The 17854-nt window shown below is 39.9% G+C and overlaps 1 protein-coding gene across 3 annotated transcripts in view; it reads left to right on the top strand.

Moving 5' to 3' along the window:
- sash1b (SAM and SH3 domain containing 1b) overlaps nt 1-17854 on the top strand; it is a 71269-nt gene that overhangs the window by 34787 nt on the left and 18628 nt on the right. The window contains exon 1 of one of the 3 annotated variants that reach the window (XM_049596211.1): nt 17074-17206. The exons of the other annotated variants lie outside the window; for them this stretch is intronic. The gene's annotated coding sequence lies outside the window, so the exon portion shown is untranslated. Of the gene's footprint in view, nt 1-17073; nt 17207-17854 lie in introns of those variants that run through there. 3 annotated transcript variants of the gene reach the window in all.

Below are 17854 nucleotides of genomic sequence, written 5' to 3'. Positions count from 1 at the left end.
AGAATCTGGGCTTTCTTTGAGATGATTATCGTCCACTCAACTGATAAAATCAGTTATATAACCTTGATGTTAACATCTGAACAGCTTCAAATGGGACTCACCTTCAGTATATGAGCTAATGATGCCCAGTGGACAGCGTGCGCTGTGAGTTATTTTCAGCTTCGCTTGCAAATCTGGCATCTGTGTCAGTGTCGTACAGGGTTGCCAGATTTCAAACAACCGTGGAAATTCACTCTGAGCTCCATAAAAAGGAGTCGTGTTTGACCATGTGCCAGATCTTTGATGTCTTTGTTTTTTTGTTTTTTCGTTTGCACCTGGAAGCAGTTTCTCTCTGCATCCTTTCTCTGAATACAACAGCAGTGCATTACAGCTTATTTCAGGTTTGCCTTTGTTTTCTATGCATTATACCTTATAGCATTATTTACAAAAATAACAACTGTACATTGAAATTTATTTTTTTATTCTATTAATCTATGCCATGTAGCACATGCAGCTGGGATGGTCTCCAGCCCCCATGACCCTCTAAAAAGATACACATATACATGCTAATGGATGGATGGAAGACATTCAATAGCACTGAAAAACAAAGAAGGTTGTTCAAGCCCAACCCTCATAACAGGTAGAGTGGGATTTTGCCAGTAATGGTGCTAAAGTGCTTAAAATGGTACTGGTGCCGTAACAGTGCCTGATTCAATACCTTGCCTCACAGCGAGAGGGTTCCTGGTTTGAACTCGGGAGTGGGGGAGCCTTTCTGTGTGGAGTTTGCATGTTCTCCCTGTGTCAGCGTGGATTTTCTCTGGGTACTCCGGCTTCCTCCCACAGTCAAAAGACATGCAGGTTAATTGGTGACTCTAAATTGCCTGTAGGTGTTATTGTGAGTGTGAATGGTTGTCTGTCTGTGTTAGCCCTGTGATAGTCTGGCGACCTGTCCAGGGTATACTCCACCTCTCACTTAATGTCAGCTGGGATAGGCTCCAGCCCCCGCAACTCTTATGGAAAATGAATGAATGAATGAATAAATAAAAATTACAGTATTAATAACAGCAAAATAAATGTTGAGTTGGGATAAATAGCTGTCCCTGTAAAAAGCAAGTCAGCAGCCAGACATTTCTCCTTTATCTGTTTGGAATCAGCTGAGATTGTCTCTACAGTGAGAATAGATGGTCAGTCTTTAATTTTGGGGCTAACCCTTTCACTTTAGTCAGCAGGTGGCAAGTAAGACACAGGAACTTGGCTTTGGTCTTGAGGAGCTGTTGAAGCATTTATTCACTTACAAATAACCTAAATTGTTCTCAGCCTCACTTTTGCATGTCATCTTCTCACACACGCTCACTCTCTCTCTTGGCTGCACACTCACTATGCAAACAATTTGGCACCGTTATGAGGTACCAGGTTTCGGTACCCAACCCTAACAACTGGTCTTTGTAAAGATGCTGACGAGTGCAGCCTGCCGAGAGAGACATTATTCTAATTAATTAAGATCTGAGAGCATAATTCAAGCTTGCTTTGCTGCAGAAATGACAGTGTTCCATATAAACAGCTACTCACTCATACCTGTAGAAGCTCCAGTCAGATGAGTCAGTCATTAGTGGAGCTACTGAGTTGATTTTGGCTGTTTCTTGTAGCTTCTGTCCCTGCTTCAGAATGAGTCAAATCAATAATTAGCCAGCCTTTCCACAGAGCCTCAGCTGCCTAAGATTAAATAGATGACTGGAAGGAAGACAAGGAAATAAAATGTGCTTAGCTGGGCTCCAAGTTAAAAAAAAAATAAATAAATAAATAAAAATACAGAATTGACTATAATAACTTTAATATTCATGCAGCAGAACACACTCTTACATGGACACAAACTTGAACAGGTACAGTAGAACAAAATATTAAGCTGTCCAATGTCAAGTAAAAAGGTGATATTTTTCACACCATGCACGTGGAAAATGTTTTGTGTCTGCGTGCCTCCTGATGGCTTTGATATTAACTGCCTACCTCTTTGTACAAAGGGAACATAAAACAGAGGATGTGAGTGTTCTGGTGATAGCTGTGATAGGGAAGCTGCACAGAAATGCAGAATGTGCATTTCTGTGAGGAATGACAGGAAGCTGTCTGACAGGTATTGTATCTGCGCGGTCTGCAGGATGGATCGAGCAAATAAAACTTTCCCCTGTGACCCCTGCTGTCAAAGGTAGCAGGTGACCTTCCTGCAGGGTTTCATTTGTTTTATATTTATGTAATTAGACAAATTACTGGGCGGCCACAGGTCCTTAAAAAGTCTTAAAATCACTTTTACTAATAGAAGGCAGATTGGCTGCTTGTCAAATGTTTTATAGTCACGTCATCACCACGACACCTGTATGCACATATTGCCCCTTTTTTCACCCTGTCTGCGTCATGCAGCTAAGGGCTTGTTGCCAGCCTGCCCGTTAGTTTATGAAAATGAGAAGATGGAAGTATAATGACAAATGGCTCAAGAATAATGATTATTCTTGGTGGTTAAAGCCTGGAAGTGCTTTCAAAACAAACCTTCTAAACATCGAACGTGTTTGAAACATCAGACAATGGTGCTTTAGGCGATGGAATCACACATGCAGAGCGGTAATCAGAGAGAGTATCAGCAGGGTCAGTACATTTTTTTAAGTTTGTTTACTCGGAAAGAGTATATTTTCACTTTCAGTGTGTATTGGCATTGGCTATTTGGTCTCTGCTTTAAAATGACTCTAAGTCTTAAATTCAACTTGTATCTATCTGTAGACACTCTGAATAAACATAAAAACACAACCGTCCTTTATAAATCTATTGATTCTCACTCCCCACTTACATTCATTTACATTTATGAATGTTGTCTCATATTCTTATTCCATTCAATCAAAGTAATTTATGGCTTTCATGTAAGCAGAAATATGACATGACACATGATGACTGTATGTCAATGCTTATATATAAAAATAGATACGTGAGCTAGATCTATCCCTGCGTGGAGTTTGACAGCATATGCTCATATGATCAGGATCATGCAGTCAGTGCATGCCCAATTTCAGCAGTAAACAAACTCACTTGGCCACCAGGGTCATTTAGATCTCTCCACACGTAATTACACTGCCAAATGCAGCTGAGTGCTTCAGAGGACCACAACTGAGTCTGCATTTAAACAAGGCTTTTGTCTGCAAGCCGATTGTTAGATCACATGCAAAATATTTCACCGGAAAAATCATTGTTTTAAACAGATGACTGACTATGTGACAACTGTTAGTTCTGTTATCTAGAACATTTTTTAAGGATTTTTTTTAAAAATGTATTTATTTAAATTAGTCAACACTGCAACAAAACATACAGACATTAACATAAGATGTATATTAAATAGACGTGATGTGAGTATGGTACAGATTTTTAATGGTCTTTGTTCGTAGGTGTATTCTGAGTGTTTGTCTACATATGCGAAAGTGTTTATAGTGTAACTGTGTCAGATATTTATTTATGAATAACTGGGATTAGAGGGATATGCAGGTATGTGCGAGGAGGAGAAGAAGGAGAGAGGTGTAAATAAATAAATAAATATACACATATATAAAGGAATGAATAAATAAATAGGCAAATAAAGGGTAATAATGATAATACTTTTGATAAATACAAACATTACATAAATAAATAAAAAATAATAATGTGGGAAAAAATAATAATGTTAATAGAAAAGTACAGAGGGAGATGGCTCCAATTTATGAGGATTATTATTATTATTATTTTATAATGTAACAGACGTATTCATCAAGACAGTCTTGTGGTACTCAGAAAACTTTCTGACACATCACCCTGTCTTGTTAACTGTCACACCTCATCAGCTGATTAAATTAAAAATATTTGGTTCTTCCATTGTATTATTATTTACATTTACTTCATTGTACTTGCAACTTGCCCTTCCATACATTAATACCTATTGCTCACCATTATGGATTCCACTCAGCTTTGTTCTAGTTACTTGTCTCCCATCTCTCCCTCACCTTGTCATGGCCTTTATTTCATCCCTGGAGTAGAAATGCTTTTACTAAACAGTACGCCTTTGTATGAAACATCTATTTTTATCATCCCCGTTCAATATCCAAATGCGTAGTTATAAATTAGACCCTCTAAGAACAGGATTTATGACATTATGCCGTAAAATGCGTCTTTTTATGCATCATCAAGCAAATGGAAGCATCCGACTGTAGTCCGAAGTAGTCGGCAGCCTGGATGACAATACTGAAGAAATAATGGAGAAAAGACATTAAGCCTAAGGGGAGGAGAGATAAAGACAAATAAAGGAAAGGAAAGTGGGACAAAAGAGATTAAAGAAGAAACCAAGGGTTATGAATAAGGAGAGCAAAAGACAGAGGCAGTGAGGAGGCGGTGAATTAAGAAAGGGGGGTAGCATGTGATGACAAAAGGCTGGACTGAAAGAGGTAGAGAATTTCAATCAAGAAAACGATCTATGTGCCATCGAAGCTTGACATTCCTCTGAGAGGGCGAGAGCCAGGTTTGGATGATCAGAACTCACCTGCTCCACAATGATGTGAATTTAAAGGAAATAGATCAAAGTATATTAACAACTCCCTGTAGGTTTCATTTGTCTAAAGTTATATTGTCTGGTAAAATTCTCATTGCGTCAGTGTTTGGTGAGTAGCACGGCTAAGCTACTGTAAAAAAACAGATGGTGCATTCTTTTATTTGTCCTTTTAATCCTTTCTTTTTATTGTCTCCAAGATATTGATCCAGAAATCTTAGATTGGAGCACTTTTCATTAGTTTGTGTATTAGTCATGGGGGGAAGACTCATTCATTGTATCAATTAAATTGAATTGCATTTGGAGTCACAGTATTCATTGTGGGTATTGTAAAGCCTACTGCAGGGAGATGGTTTATAATGCATGAATTTAATCATTGAATTTTTTATTCCTGAGTGCTTATGCTTGACTTAATACGGTTTAAGCATTCTGCATTATTAAAGTTTGTATGATATTTTTACAACATGGCCACTCAGATCTTTAAAACGCACCTCAGGAAAAAGAGTAGTTGAGCTTAGTCTGTCAAAGCAAACCTTCTGCAGTGATCTTATTCTGTGATTAAGGATTTTTATGCAGTCAATGACTCAGATTATACAATAATAATTTTAAGTAGAGGTACCACAATAAACTGAAGGCCTTCATTTGATGCAAAATTGTAATGAAATACCTTAAGTAAAGTGCTTTAATGATTAAAAAACACTTTACTGTCTGTGCTGGTACTCCTGTATTCAAACTCTGTCTGAAATACTCAGTTTTAGTGCTGGTCTCTTTAGCACCACCCCTGAAAAAGCCCAGTCTGCTCTGATTGGTCAGCATTTCAAGGCTTTCCATATCTTGGCATCTCTGTACTGTTACCGCAGCCGGATGATGCGTATTACAGAGAATAGCGGCACTTTTATTGTGAAAAAATCACCAATAAAAGCTTCTAAACCAGGGATGTCCAAACTTTTTCTGAATGGGGGCCAGCTCAGATAATGTGAAGATACCTGGGGGCCAGCTGCTTCTCACATCAGTGGATTATTAAGAAAAAAATCCAAACAAAGCAGACAAATGCAACAGTTTCACCTTTCCTCCACTCCTGAAGGCAGCAGTCCTCATTGTCAACTTGGTGCTTCTTTGCCGTTGCCATGTTCTCTACCTAGCAGGAAATGTCTGCTGCTAGGTAACCATTCCCTTTGCGTGTTTACTCTCTGTTTATGAAAACACATCAGTTCTACCTGGGTAGTTCCTGCTTGGTGCATTTCTACACACTGTGTGACAGTGCTGCCATTGTGAAGTGAAGGGAAAAAATACAAATGGATCTTGCTTGAGTACCCAATATAGTGTTGTGGGCCATATGTAGTATATTTTGAAAGTCAAGACGAGGGCCATTTATAATTGGTCTGTGAGCCGTGATTGGCCCCTGGGACAGGACTATGGACAAGCCTGTTCTGAACATAATCGGACATGTTCCAGCAGGGAGAAATTTACAACATCAGCAACCAAGATTACAGGTTTCCCAGATGTTGGCGTGTAGCTATGTGAAGCAGTGTAGGCTACGTAATCTCAATGCATTCAGTAGTGAACATAAAAAGAAATCTGGCACACTATGCCATCATACTGTAGCCAGAGTAGAAAAAAAACTGCTGCAAACAGAGTATTCTGAAGGGTCTGAAGCCTGAGGTGTTGCTCACAGGGTTTACTTCTACATACGTTTACCTCATTATTTGAAATTTTAGTCACGTTTAATATGAACATCCTTCATTGTAACATGATATATAAGACACAAAATAAGGAAAAGCATAATAGTCAGCTTCAGAAGAAGGGCAGGTTTTATTGTGACAGCTCAAACACTGTGTTAATGTTGAGGAAGGATGGTGCCACCAGGCTAGCAGTATTTTACAAGTGAATGCTATTTTTAATTGACTTGAAACTTCAATGAGGCACTTTTATTTAAAAATGTTTAAAGCATTTCTCAGATGTCAGCCTCAAGAAAGGGCCAGATATTGAGCAAAAGATCAATTCCAAAGAGTGATTATGCATATTTAATCCCAGTGTCAGTCTTATTTATTTTTGAAGCATTGTGTCTTTAAGAATGATCTTTTTCTGTGTGAAATTAATTTCAATAAGTGTGTGTCAGTGTGAGTGAAAAATAAGATGAAAAATATATGAAATTGCAGCAGCATCAATTATATATCAGCATTGTAGTACTGTTAGCCAGTATAAAGGGTACTGGGAGGAATATTTCAGCTTTAATAAACAAGGTTTAATAGCTACACCACAATAATCAGATCAAGACTCTCATCTGTCTGAAGAGATGTCAGACACTTAAAGCGAGACCTCTCTGTGATGTTGAACTATTTTCTTACAGGGATTCAGGTCATTATAGATCCTCATGCAATTCTTATGATGTCAGAGCACGCTTGGCTAGCTGCGGTTAGCATCCATTAATGGATGTAATGGCTGAAAGGTGGATGTCCTTGGAATGACAGAGGAGGAGAAGGAACATCTGAGAGTGTAAAGGAGGAGGAGGCAAATTGAGTTGGACAGGAGATGTTGTCACCAGTCCTTTTGGGATGTCTGCGGTTGTCAGAAGATGAGTGTGCAAACAGTGAGGACAGCCCTCTGAACATTTGAAGTACATCATCGCAGTGTTAAGATGCAGTTCTGTGAGAAACCAATATCCCAGAGGGGAGAGCCAACTGGCAAGTCAGGCAGAGATGTCGGCTCTGACTAGACCGCTGGAAAAAAGTGTTGTCAGAAACATCTTAGTGAGATCTCAGTAATTCCCAGAGTATGATAACAGTTTTGGTTGTGCCCTCAGAAAATGTAGTTAAAATGTCTTTCGGTGTCTGTGGAACAACATGTGTAACTACTGGGTTAAAGGTCCAGGGTGTAAGATTTAGGGGGATTTAGTGGAATCTGGCAGACTGCAACCAGCTGAAACTTCTCCCTGTTAGAATTCCTTTTCTTCCCTGAAGAAATATTATTATATTTTTGGAAAAGTGAACCAGTGATTCCAGAGAGAAGCAGACAGAGGGGTCTACAGTCTGTGTTTGAAGGATATATCCAGGATGTCAAACTGACTCAGCAGCAACAACAGGTTAAAAAGACAAAGATAGTTAGAAGCTAAAGCCGAACTATAGGCTACAGATGACAGTGTAAAAGTGAACCACCACATCACTGCTGATCGCCACAGAAGACAATGAATATAAAGGGAAACTTTGCTGATATTGAACCAGCTGTGTGGCATCGCAGTGTGTGCAGATGAACAGTGTTTGGCTTCGCCCCCGTGCTTCTGCCAGCACCTGGACCTCCACTGCCAGACGGGCAGGGATCTCCAGGGGAAGTCAAACAACATTCATCTGTGCACAATGTGATACACAGCTGGGTCTTTGTTTCACTGTTATAATCATTAAAAAGCAAAAGCAGCATGTGTATACATTCAGTAGGCTATATCTTCAGTAGCTAGCTAGCTAACCCTACACTTTTCAGGGTTTGGTTTTGGTTTTGGAACAGGGAGGAAATGTATGTCTTTTTCCAACCTCTCCAGATAACAAGTATCATTAATACACAACGTGCCCCAGGCACAACATTTAGCTCCAAATCCACAAAACCAGCCTGAAAATGAAGGAAATCTGAAACGACTGTATTAGAGTCAATGGAGCACAGCTGTTTTGTTGTCAGACCCTGGTTTGAGCTGGCCTGATGCAACGTTATGATTGGCCAGTCTGCGTCCAGGGGCGGGACTTGGCGAAGGAAGATTCAGTCAGAGAGATTGGATGAAGCGAGATACCCCACCGTAGGCTTATACAATGTTAAGAAAACAGTTACTCTTCCTGTCTCCTAAGTGGGCGTGGTTAGCTCTCCCTCCAATCAGAGCCTGTTCTCCCTCAACCCCCCCTCCCCCACCACCACCACCACCACCGTGTTGAACAGAGGCTCTGTGGATGTCTGTGTATGCGGATCAAGAAGCAGGTGGAATTAAAAATACGTTCTTCCTATTATTGCAGCCTATTGTTGCACAAAGCTTGGGCATTTTTATTTATTACTAGCGGTAAATAACTGTTTGTAAGCTAACTGTGATTTTACCGCCTGTTTATCAAGATCACAAGATCTCGCGAGAACTTGTTTTCTGAGACGGACAGGGCTCAAACAAAGTTAATTTTCTCTTGATCTGTGCAGATGAAAAATGCAGCTTTAGTGTCAAAATGATGTGTGGCTTGTGGAAAACGAACCAAATATTTACTTTAGTGACTATAAGGCGAAAGAATTGACCATAAATTGTGATCACGTTCATTTGATAGGACAATACGTTCAGAGCTGCTGTAAGTCTCTTACGGGGGCGTGGTGCTGACGCCACTGAATCAGGAAGTGAGCTGAGTGGGGTATCTCGCTTAATCCAGTATCTCTGATTCAGTTATCTGCAGAGTTCCCATCCTCTCCAAAACAAAAACAGACCTGGGGATTGAAACTGATAAAAACACTGAGCAAAGCAGTTTCACATTTTTAAAAAAAAAAAAATCAGTGTTTTTCTGATGCTGCTAATCATGGAGGGGCTGCTTACGATGAGAGCTTACTACCCTGACTTGAATCAGTATTTGGTTTGTCTGTTCTGGGCTATTGTAGAAACATGACCTTGCAACGTAGCGCACTTCATAAACAAGGAGCTGCTCCCGTGTAGATATAATCGGCTCCTTCTAAGGTAACGAAAACACTACGATTCAAATTTTTTAGAAGAAAGTACTCTAAAGAAATTATACATACTATATTATATTCCATTTCTGCCACTGTGTTCCCCTAAATCCTATACACTGGACCTTTGAGATCCAGTCTGTTGTTTTGTGTCTCTGCCACTCTGAACAAAGTTCAAATACTGACACCAGTAAACAGCCCACTGTGTTTGAAATCCGCTTGTGAGATGCCGTTGTTAACTATTTCACATTTGTCAGTTCTCAGGTCAGAGGTCCACTCTCTCCCTTTTCTTCAGCTCACGTATTGCTGCGCACTGTGCCGTGCTGTTTTTCAAGTTAGTGTCTCCACTCTGTTTTTTTAATGGCGAGTTTCAAAGGATAAATGTCCACAGGGTATTTTCTCTCCTGATTGGACCACTTCACTTGTTTTCCACACCATGTAGAATGACCTCATTCTGGGGCCCCATGATCTTACATTGCATGATTGACAGCTGCCCTTGAGTCCTGCGCTGCGTCTCAAAGGAGGATCAGTGGATGCTGCGGTCTTGTGAGAAGTGAGCCACGGCTCTGATAACGTAGCTCGGAGATTGTTTGAGCCGGCAGTCGTGTCTTGGGGGATCACGGGGCAGTCACACGAGGGTAATTACCCAAAGCACAGGGGTGAGGGGCAGATGAAATGATCTCAGAATTAAACATGGTCCAAGGAATAGCAACAATCCACAGGCTGCTTCACTACGAACGCAGATTCATTCACGGAGTCCCGTGGAATACAAACGGTGTTTCTAGGTGTGAATTCTGTTGAATTTTAAAGGGAGGTCTCTGTAGTTGTTTTCAGCAGCACTGAATTAAACATGCTCCAAGGAATGGGAACAATATGCCGCCCCTCTACAAAAAATGCACCGCTATCCAGAGGGGATTTAATACACATGGAATTTCCATGTATGTAATAGTGAAATTTGAATTGGATGACTCTCTATACTGCTGAATTAAACATGCTCCAAGGAACAGGAACAATCCAGATCCAAAACAATCCACAGGATGCTTTTGCAATCATAGATTATACATATTTCCAAATATGAATTGTGCTGCATTTTGTAGCTGTGGGCTTTTCAGAGGCCGTGGTTTCCTTCACCTAAATCTGAGCTATGTGTTTTCAGCTGATGTTTCAAATCCCGATCAGATTTGCAAGATTTAGTGCTGCAGACAAAAGGTTTGCTCTGTGCCTCCTGTCTGCCCTCTTAATCTGCTTTAGAGTTTCACTTGCATCCTTTATAATCTGGACACCTCGGTGGATTCCCTTAGTGTCATGAATCTTTATTTATTGGCGCACACCAGAAGACAACAATGTAGTTTCTGATTTGCTTTTTGGAATTGGTCTCCTTTTTTTTTTCTTTTTTTACTTTTTTTTTTTTTAGCAAAAATTATGATCCATTAATCCTGGTTCAGAGTTAGTGACTAAATTTACATGCACAAAATATTTAGTTTTTTGCTTTTATTCTGAAAAAGACAATACTCCTACTAAGCTGTCAACATGGCCAATGAAAATGAATATTCCACTAATACTGCCGTTATCATGCAGCTGTGCATACTCTTTTTCTAGGCATCAAAATAGGATTTCCTTTTAAGTTACATATCAACAGCAGACTTTTTCACCTATGCTAACGCAGCCTCCCTCTTTCATTCCTTCAACCAGCTCCTTGTAATTGTCATTCCAATATTTGCGCATAGCCAGAAACACGTTGATATCCAAGTCTTTCATAATGTTTTAAGGCACGCTATGCAGAATTTGTTGCTAATTGTTTGTGAATACAACATTCAGAGTTGACCCGTACTCCTCGGCTCAACAAAACTGAGATAGCAGCGGTGGTCAAGTGAGCTACAGGGTTAATGAAGAGCGGGAGCGGCATTAATGAGCACATAAACACATAAACACACCCACAACTTTACAGGAATGTGCTTTATTGCTGATTTTTTTTGTGAATTCAACTTAAACGTGTGTTTTCAGACCTGCAGCTCGCATCCACAGAGCAGAGGACAGAGACAGCAGTGTTGTTGCTCCCTTTTATAGAGTCATGACCTCACACTGTTATTGTCTGGGAGCTACATACCACTCCCCAAAGGCTGACAACCAGAAATGTCCTGAACAAACCCAAAAATAAGAGGAAAACACAGGCAGAGGGCAGGTAGTCTGCAGATACAGACACCACCACACACTCCAGTCTTTCAAACTGTTAGGTAGTTATTTTGTGTACAATGCACAGAGTGGACATAAACAGGTGAGAGGCTGTGTTTCGCAAAGTGCAGTAAAAACCTCAATTGAGATGCATATTCTGAAAAACCCCCAACAAAAAACAGTATATCTCATGTCTTAAGCAAAAAATGCTTTATGCAGAATAAGACCTAATTCAGAATATCCAAACAGAATATGCTGTTGACATGACCCATATCAAATTTGGAATATTGTCATAATCAGAATAACGTGCATGTAAACGTAATCAGTGTTTTAACTACCAGGGTACCTTCTTTCAATGTGAAAAAACCCATTTGTGGCCATTTCTGTTGTATTCATTCAGAATGAAAGCCTGAGAAATCTCCTATTCAGTGAAGCTGCTCCTTTGTCTCTGTCAGCCATGAGACACTCGCTCAGTGACTGACAGGGTGAGTAGTGGGAGCAGAGCTGTGTAGTGCAGCCCTCGCTGATGCAGTTCAAACAAGACCAGGTGCTCTATATGCAGTGTGTGTATCAGTGACTGGCAGCATGCATGTCACAGTGCAACCCCTCCCATCAACCCTTCATTTGGGACTTGTCAGAATCCACTTACCACTCAGACATGAATGGTTAAGCTCTTCCACTGATCCTCTTTTTCTCTTTAGGGAGCCTCGGGGCTGTCGATCTGGACTGGGCCCTTGGGTGCTCTGGAACAGCAGTATTTCTCACACATATCACAGCTGGCACATGAAACTCTTGTCACTGTATTAGCTGATTTTCATGTTTTCACTTGGATTGAAGGACTACAGTATTTAGACCTGCGTGGCTTTAGACATTTCTGTCACTCATTTCTGTTTATCATCAAGCTAAGAAAATGGCTGCTTCTGTTTATTGTATTATTGTTTATTGTTTATCTGTTTCGCCTGTAGACTGCTGTCAAAATGGTTAACTGCATTTTCTCACTGTGATGTTTTAATATTTCTGTGTCTTTTGTGTTCATCCACGCTGGCAATAGCTGTGGCCGAAGGTTTCAGGTTGCCCATCCCACATTTGTGAACACAATATCCCCAGAACACCTCAAGGGAATTTCTTCAAACTTGGCACAAATGTCCACTTTGACTCAAATATGAAGTGATTCATTTTTGGTGGTCATAGGTCAAAAGTCAAGGTCACTGTGACCTTGTTTGTCTTATTTTCGTGAATGTGATATCTCAAGAACGCCTCAAGGAAACTTCTTCAGATTTGGCACAACGGTTGACTTCGACTTGAGGATAAATTGATTTGATTGTAATGTTCATACTGTAGGTAAAGGTCAAGGTCATTGTGACCTCTCAGCGTTGTGACACAATATCTCAAGAATACCGTAAGGGAATTTCTTCACATTTGGCACAAGGGTTGACTTGTATGAGGAAGAACTGATTAGACTTTAATTGTCAAGAGCTCAAGGTCAAGGTCGCCGTGACCTTGCATCCATCTCATTATCTTGAATGCAAAATCACAAGAACAGCCAGAGGGAATTTCTTCAAATATGGCACAATTGTGCACTTAGACTCAACAATGAAGTGATTAGTTTTTGGTGGTCAAAGGTCAAGGTCAGTTGTGACCTTGTCTGTCTCATTCTTGCAAATGAGTAACTCAAGAACACCTTGAGGGAGGTTTTTTTTTTAAGTTCACACAAATGTCCACTTGAATTGAAGAATAAACTGATTAAAATGTGTGGTCAAAGGTCAAGGTCAGTGTCACCTCACAAAATGTTATTGGCCATAACTCAAGAATTCATTCATGATTATGACAAACTTCACACAAATATCCAATTGGATGAAATAACAGATCAAGGTCAACTTCACTGTGACATCATAATGTTCTGTGTAAAACTCTTTACTGGCCGTTATTTATTAAGGCATTATTAACTCAGGAACAGAAGGGGAGACATTTGGTCAGATACCGAATTATGACTCTAAGCTTACTGATTGCATATGTCTGTTCTGTCAGGGGAAGATGTGTGTAAAGCATATATGTTTTCACAGACATGGATGTAAACTCTAAGAGAAACTTGACTGGTGCATGGAGGCATACAACCATGGGGCCGTATTTTGAGTTTTCCACTGCAGCTGTTTTTCAGGGGGAAAATTAGTTGAGGCTGGTTTGATTTAACTGTAGGAGGGCAGAGCATGTGAAAACCTTGTGATTCCAGTTTCAGTAATCTAAATGTTTAAACTCCAGTGGAATGATTTAATGTCTTTGCTTGGTTTCGGAAAATGACCTCTAATAACCCATCCAAAACCTCCCTGGATAAACTATAAAATGCAGTCAGTCATCAGATTGGTGTCATGATATGTTTCGCCTCTCTCTCACACAACTCACACCAGAATAATCTAGACTGATAAATAGTTCTACATGTAAGAAGAAAGATAAGTATTTTTGATTTTGGGGTGAACCATCCCTTTAACTTCAGAGCTCGTGTTATTGCCATTACAAATAAGTCATGCGATATGATACTGAGGCCATGGTGCTATAGCTTTTCCACAGACACATGAATTGTGTCTCTCAGTCTATTGAGCACAGAATGATCTCTCCAGGGATCAAAGCTCAGATGAGTGCTCAGGCGTTCCAGGTCGGCACCGACAAAATCAGGAGATTTGACAGTGATAGGAAAGGAGCAGGCTGACGGGGAGAAAAGGCATCTATCTCCGGCTCGCCCTGTGCTCCGAGGTGACGAGCAGCCCGCTGCTGTGTAGCCAGGCGGAAAACTGCCCTTTCTGGCATGAGCCGCCTCGGCCCTTTGGCACTGTGCACGCAGAACGTAGCCCTCCACCATCTCCACCATCCATCTGCAGCTCAGCATAATCTGCAGCCTCCTGGAGCAGATCTGACACTGGTATTGTTGCCTCCTGCTGCTGATTCTCACTGCGCTGGAGTCAGTGGTCAGTTGTTAAAGAAGATTAGAGGCAGTAGAGTCACAATTAGACAAAGATGCTGAGGGTGATTTCTCGGCACGTAATCTCACAGACTAATGCTACAACTAAACAAGGTCACCACCCTGATACTTAATGCTTTAATAAAGATGCTTTTGTTGATATGTAGACAGCAGTAAGCAGAGGAGGAAAAACACATCATACTTCCTCTGGATTTGCTTACACTTGAGCAGAAAGATTCAGTTGCACAGAGTGTTTTGACATCACAACACTGTCTCTAGGTTGAGAGGAAATGTTTAGTTTTCACTTTAATGTGTCCAATTTTAACTCCCTATGATTACCTCCAGCTCTGTGTCAATGGTGCATCAGTAAGTAACTTGGGGAGGTTGATGTAGAGTTACTATTTGCTGCCACCTGCTGGTGTACAGACTGCTAGTGTTCCAAGAGACTGTAAGATACCTTACAGTAAGTCTGAATTACATTGAGACATGTTTGTTTGGATTATACGCAATAGATCTGCTTATATTCTATTTTTATGTTGACATTATTTCTATGAAAGATGGGACATGAAAAATGTGGGTGGATGAGCCCTTTATGTCAGCTTAACTATAATTTACCGTGTTGCAACTTGCCTGTGTTCATTATTTACTTTAGTTTACTTCCGCCAAGATTTTGTGTCACACATACAATGTACATCAAAGCATGTGTTCCTTTTATATTCATTCAGTCATTTATTTACTGATAAAGACTCATAGATCAACTTGACGGACAAATTCTGAAGGATTAAAGTCAGTATGTTAGAATAGTGTGCATTGCTTTGCCCAGAATGTGTTAGAAGTCAGGATGGCCACAAGTACTCAAGTACTATACAAGAATTAGACGTCAGTAGTGATTTAGTTCTTTTTTGTTTTGTTTTGTTTTGTTTTGTTTTTCTGTGTAAAACAAACATACAAAGAAACAAAAATTTACCCTGTTTTATATTAGAGGTTTCCATTTTTGGAAGGGATGCAGTAATATAACTGCTATAATGAATATTGGTATAGATCCCTTTCGAAAAAAGTTGTTCGAAGTTTTTGATTTTAAAAACAAAGAAAACTGTTGAGAGAGCAAAAAAATACCTTTAAACCTGACCATCACGAGATATAATATGTGGACTGAGAAGGTATGGGACATTTACCAGATGAAACAGATAATGTACTCCTTGAGACTCCCCACCCAAAAAATATCAAAAGATGTGCCCCTGCTGTCGCCATACTAATATAGTGAAGTTATTGAAATCCGCCTACATATTTTACAGCATATATGTACCTTTGCCTCCCCTACCTGACTCACCTCATGATGCATATATTTACACTCATGCCACTGTATACATGCACGAAACTCCCCTAACTAATCTTTTATCCCTTCTCTTTTTCTTTTCCTTCTTTCTTTAGTTTTCTTTGTCCAACATTTCCTTTTCCCAACTTGTACTTTTTGTTCTGCGCTTGGTTTATTTTAATTTATTGTTGTTTGCCTGTAAGATACATAGACACAGATGTTAAAATAGAAAAAAAAAAACAGTATGGAAATTCTGAAGATGACTGTATAAGTTGCTGGATTTTAAATTAAAACTAAGCTTAAAAAAAAAAATAGTAAGAAAGAAATGTGCAGTATTAGCTATGTGCCGTTAAACTTGCACATCATTAATAATCTCTACAGTCACAAAGGAAGGCTTAAACTAACCCCTACCCACATTTTTGTTTGAGTGTTCATTGCGGTCCACATTCTTATGTTAGGATTTTTTTTTTTTTTCTTTGCGAGCACTTGAGTACTTCATAACAATTCAATGAGTATGGAATTTACCCAAAATGCCCATCCCTAGTTAGAAGCCTCTGAAAGACAATTTGGGAATAAAAAGCTATTTTAAACAGCTAAATAATGAGATTCTGTAAAGTAGGTTAGCGGTTCCTTCAAGCGGGGATGACCCTCCAGAAATATTCAATGGGAGGGAACTTTAAAGCTACCTTACCGGTTGGTCCCCGTTTTTTGTTTGTGTCATGAAAGCACATGAGGATACAAATGAGCACAAGCGCACCAGCAAGGCAATACAAAATTTAGTAGCAGTCATTGTATCCCACTCATCATCAGATGGTGGCAGTAACACATTAAGAAGCAGCGTTGCAGTGTGTCTAAAAAGGTGGCAAAGACGAAGACTGTAAGCTAGGAAAACTGGATGAAAAAGACAAAAAGGAAAAATAAGCTTTTGTCATGTTTGTGAGACCCCAAAGATTCATACAGTGCAATGCTGTGAGACACACTAAATATAAATATGACTGTTGGTTTTTTGTAAGAAAACTCCACAGGGTACCTTTTTAGATTAATAATTCATAATAAAAAAAACACTTTTTAGTTTGTATACAATTAAATAAAATGTGCATAAAAGACATAAAAGTGACATTACAGGTTTGTAGGACTGATCACAGAGAGGCCTCCGAAACATATCTGACAAATATTGAACATTTGTCTGACACATCACTGTAACTCCATGGCAGACATAAACACGCAGGCACGCTCTCATACACTAAGAGGTGGTGGTTTATTTGAACATGTGAGTCAGCCAGTCCCTGTGGGCCGCAGCTGGAGAGAGCAGAGCGCCCCACCCAGCAGCACCAGCGTCATATGTGGTTGCAACTCCCCCAACCTCCCCCTTCAACCAAACTCCCTCTGATTTATGCGTGCTGGACACCCCTCCCCTTCACTTCAGGATGTATTGTCCTCCACTCACTCACTCAGTGAACTGAGTTAACTTTGAAAACGCTGCCTTTCACTTACAGCAGTGTGGTGGAACTGAGGAGCAGCTAGTGCTGGGTAGCTACTGTTGGCAGCCAGATGCCTGTTTGTGGTGAGTGTATTTTTATGTTTGCACTGGAATGTGGTCCTATGGTTAGAGCTGGTAGCTTCCTGTAGATTCATTGGGGGAACATTTTAATTCATAAAGCTTTGTTTTAAAAGACAACTTACGTGTGTGCATCTTTCTCTGTTCGGTTGTTTGCTGATGTGGTTGGTTAATGAAAACTTTCATTCAATAGAAAAAAGCTAAAAAATGTCAGTGCTTGTTCTTCTGATCTTTTGAAACATCCCTTAATACACTGTTAAGACATGTAATCGTCTATCAAAGAGAAAATCTTACTGTGACATTTGATTAGAAGTTGTTTGATTGATTGACAGATGAATTGCAAGACTGTAATAAGTATGTGTTTGACAAGGATTCTAGTTTTTCATTTAACGTGGACACATCTTTTTAGAATAAGTGCGTCAAATGGGATGTAAACGTGCACACTTTTAAGCTGATTTAGTTTTACTAAGCCTTGTTTTAGCAAAAGCTGCTCTGCAACATAGGTCAGATGGTATTCTGTGGAAAACATAGACAAACTACTGTTTGCTCTTTACTCAGGACATTTATCATTAGAGACAGTCAAAGAAAGTTATGCTTCATGGTTTTGTTTGAACGCTCTGACACTCTTGTTTTGATGTCTGAAGCTAGACTGCC

This window comes from Epinephelus fuscoguttatus, linkage group LG14 (genome assembly GCF_011397635.1).
Source record: "Epinephelus fuscoguttatus linkage group LG14, E.fuscoguttatus.final_Chr_v1".
Lineage (NCBI taxonomy): Eukaryota > Metazoa > Chordata > Actinopteri > Perciformes > Serranidae > Epinephelus > Epinephelus fuscoguttatus.
This window is presented reverse-complemented; position numbering and strand designations above follow the sequence as displayed.